Below are 4,676 nucleotides of genomic sequence, written 5' to 3' on the forward strand. Positions count from 1 at the left end.
GTTTTGCTATATAAATGTGATGGAATATTATTATGTTGAACTCCTGTTAGAGTAATGAGCAACCGGGCTTCCAAAGTGCTAATGAGGAAACATGTTATAAACATGCTATATACCTTCTGACAGGGAGGGGAAGGACTCAGAATGCAGATGGGATAATTTTTTTTGTTTTCTTTTGGATATGGCCAATGTGGAAATTTGTTTTTACTGATTATATATATATGTTTGTAATAGGTTTTGATTTGTGTGTGTGTGTGTGTATGTTCTCAATTGAGACAGTGAGACAGGGTGAGGTTGGGATGGAAAGGTGTGAAAGTAGATCTTGATTGAGTAAAACAAAGTATTTTTTAAAAATATGCCATATGTAGTCAGTTGTAATGGCACTCTCCCATTCTGTGAAGGTACTTCCTCCTTATGTCTACATCTTAGAATTTCCAGTTTCCTTCAAGGATCAGCTCAGATAATCCTACAAGAAGCTTTTTCTGATTTCATCAGGTCTCAATGTTCTCTCATCACATTATTTTGCCTTTATTTATCAGTGTACATATTGTACTTCTGCCTCCTATATCCCAAGTAAAATAATAGGTTCCTCAAGGGTAGGATCTATTTAAGATAAAATCCTTTACTCTCCATATGAGAGTAGAAGACTCTATCTTTATATAACCAGTGCTTAATACTTTACCTTATCAGATAGTGGTCAACGTATATATATAGACTCTCCCATTGGCTGCCATTTTCATCACTGTTAATCAATGGTTGCTCAGCTCACACATGAGTATATTATTCCCCCTTCTTCAGACCCTAACTCTGCTAAATTCAGTGTGGCTGATCCTGGAGTCCATACCTAAGAGTAAATAATCTATAAACAACTAGTTCTAAATTATATACCTACAATTATGGATTCACTAAAGGAGTATATTTAGGTATTCTCTTAACCTTTACCTAGTTCTGGGTTCTATACCAACTTGGAGGAACTAGTCTCTCTGCTTTCCACCTGCCTAGAGAAGTTCACATAGTTGAATAGGGGCATCAGGATCTAGGGTCTTAAATTTATTCATTGATTCTTACTCAAAATGTCATACTATCTGCAAATCTCTTACATGACCCCATTGGGGTCTAGATTTCACACTAGGGTTAAAAGAATTGGTAAACTTTGTTATTTTTATACAAGGAGCCCAAGGCTTTGAAAACTTAAGTAACTTGCCTGAGATCACATAATTGCAGAGTTGGGTTTGAAGGCAGGTTTTCTGACATTTTTTCAAAATTCAACTGGTTCTTGCCAACCAATTTTTGCCATTTTATGTTCTCTGCCACCTTTTTCATCTATGCCCTGTTATGAACTACATACATACATTATATATATATATATACATACATATATGATGTTATGTATATATATATATATATATATATCCTTATATATAGAAATTATCAGCCTCTAGTTACAACAACATTTTATTGAATTCCTGAATCTTGACTGGGTGGCAGGTTTTACACTATATGCCAAAACCGATTGTGAAAAATGCTAAGGCGAAGGTTGCCAACCCAAAATGGGCACTAGATGGGAGAAAAGTGCTAGGCAGAAGTAAAAAGGAAAGTTCAAAACATTCTCTTTATTCATAAAATGTTAGAGAATTGTACACAAAGACCCCTTCCTGGGCAGTATCAGAGTGTAGTTGATATTGGTTAGGTATAGCTCTGTGAATAAAGTCTCATAAAATTTAGAGAAGTATTTAGGGGCAGTTAGATGGTGCTGGGCATGGAGTCTGGAAAACTCATCTTCCTGAGTTTTGTCTTGGTTTATTCACCTGTAAAATGAACTTGAGAAAAAAATGGCAAACACCACCAGTAACTTTACTAAGAAAATCCCAAATGTGTTCACAAAAAGTTGGATATATGATGTAAAACAAGTGGATAACAACAAAAATATTTAGCAGATTAGACTACACACTTTAAATTAGGTCTCTGGGATTAGACACCTATTAGAAGTTGTATTTAGATTATATAGAAATCAGATTTGCGGTGAAAAAATGTGGCCTCCATTTGTATTAATATGGTAAAGTTTATTTTGGATACAAACAGGCTTCTGATGTATCAATGTTAATAAGGTGAGTAGAGGCTTTTGAGTTTTCTCTTAAAAAATATTTTAAAAGAGGCAAAATTGATCAGAAAGCTTCCTTAATTAAATTGTAATATAGAATTGCTAAATTTAGGAAAAATTCTCATAAAATTCTCTGAGCTTTGATGTTGGTTCTATTTTCCTTGGTGTTCCTGTTTTCCCACATCCCCTCCAACATTTATATTTATCTTTTCTTTCCATTTTAGCCAATCTGATAAATGTGAGGTGGTACCTCAGAGTTGTTTTAATTTGCATTTCTCTAATTAATAGTGATATAGAGCATTTTTTCATATGATTATAAATGGCTTTAATTTCTTCATCTGAAAATTGCCTTTTATATCCTTTGATCATTTATCAATTGGGGAATGACTTGCATTTTTATATTGATTCTGTTCTCTATATAGTTGAGAAATGAAGCCTTTATTGGAAATATTAGCTGTAAAAATTGTTTCCCAGCTTTCTGCTTCCCTTCTTATCTTGACTGTATTGGTTTTGTTCGCAAATGTGATTCTATTTTCACTTTAAATTCAATTTAATTCATCGAACATTTATTAAGCACTTATGGTATACAAGACACTGTTTTTTTTTAAAGTATTACTTTAAGTAGTTGGTTGGTCCCCCCTCCCCACCCCACCCCGAAGCAATTGGGGTTAAGTGACTTGCCCAGGGTCACACAGCTAGGAAATGTTAAGTGTCTTAAACCAGATTTCTTTCAGGTTCTCCTGATTTCGGGGTTGGTGCTCTATCCACTCACTGCACTACCTAGCTGCCCCTAAATAGTTTTAACATATATCTTAAATCCTTCATCTTCATAGTATTTAAGACTCTGATCACTTGTAACTTCTGAGCAGCCAGGTTACCCACTCTTCTGAAGATCTTCCTAGGAAGGGAGGATAGTTGGTATGATTTACAAAATTGCATTTTTTTGGTGCAATTTATTCAAAGGTACAAAAAGCTCCTGATGTTCTCAACTCCCCACATTTTCTCTTTAATCCTACTTGGAGATCTTATAAAATACCCCATCTCATCTATTTCCTCTAGTGAGATATTTCACCTGGGTTATTATCACAACTATTTTTCTACGTGCAATGAAATTATCAGTGATTCCATTTGTTGAAATCATATGTAGATGGCAAGTACTCTCTGCCTTATTACCAAATGAGTACAGCGTAACCTTCAGTAATTCTCTAAACTCTCAAATGCCTTGGAAATAATATGCTGGAATATTACTGAACTGTGACTGAAGCACCATTTGTGCTAAATGTGACAGCACACAAATGATATTCCTCTATAAAAGTTCAAACTACATTAATCTTTTAGGGAGCTTCATTGACTGGGAAGATGGCTTTAGATACAAAATGAAGATAATCAGGCCCATTTTTGGAGGTTTTCTAATCTAGTTTTCTTGGAGCGTGTGTGTGGTTTAGCCCAGTTTAACTCCATCTCCTCAAAAGGAAACTAGTATGAATTTGATGCTAAGGTATATAATAAGTATTAGGACATAATGACATATGTCATTGATCTTAGATATCATTGTTGAGAAAAAGTAAAAATAAAAACACAGATATTTAGGGGCTGAGGCAAACAGGCAATATATTTTGCTGTTGGGATCTCTGGATCCAAGCTGGATGACAGTTCACAGGAAAATAAATATGCAATAGATTTGTAGATCTAGCTTTAAAGCCTACTGTGGATCAGAAAATAAGCTATGCTTTTTTTACACTGTGTGGGCTATATAATGCATTTGGTATCCTTCATTTTTCTTAGAGTGTTGATAGGATCATATAACCTGGGACCAATAATCTGGAATACTGGTGGGGGTGTGTGTGGTAAATGTTTAACAGCTTGTGCTTTGGAAAAATAAAAAGTCCTCCTGACACATTTTAAAGTTTAATGTTATTAATTATTGCATTAACTCTATTAACATTTAATAACATTATTAATGATTGTATTATTAACATTTTCTACTTACTTTTAAAAATGAATTAATTTTAATTTCCTTCTTCACTTTCCTCCTTTACTTTTCTTAAATCTAGACAATCAACAAAACAATAAATCATGCTTTGGCTTATAGCATTTACTAGTTTAGGAGGTGTAAATGCTCCTCCTGAGAATTTAACAATGATTCAAGGTGGCTCTTACACATCCCTCCTGCTGATTTTGCTCTTTTGATAACACTTTGACTTCATGACAACATACTTTTCAGACCAGCCTTCTTGATACCAGCTATTTGATGTGATCAATCTTTTGGGGTTTTGCTATCATTCCTTCCTCTAGCTTTTTCTGCCACAAGGTCCTTGAGAGTTGAGGCCATTGAGTTTTCTCCATTTTATCATCTTTTCCTGTTGCTCCCTGAAAGAATATACTAACCTTCTAGGTGTTTTTTAAAAGGAATTATTGAGTTCCAGAAAGATGACAGAGTAGAAGATAGAGGATTCTGCTTAGCACCAAAATAGTTAAAAATGTATCGAATAGGTAAAATATCCCCAATAATAATAAGCAAAATACAGGGAAAGGATTCCTATAGGTAAGTTCCCAGAGAAAAATATAGCAGAGATAA

The sequence above is a fragment of the Sarcophilus harrisii genome, chromosome 1 (assembly GCF_902635505.1).
Source record: "Sarcophilus harrisii chromosome 1, mSarHar1.11, whole genome shotgun sequence".
NCBI classification, from domain to species: domain Eukaryota; kingdom Metazoa; phylum Chordata; class Mammalia; order Dasyuromorphia; family Dasyuridae; genus Sarcophilus; species Sarcophilus harrisii.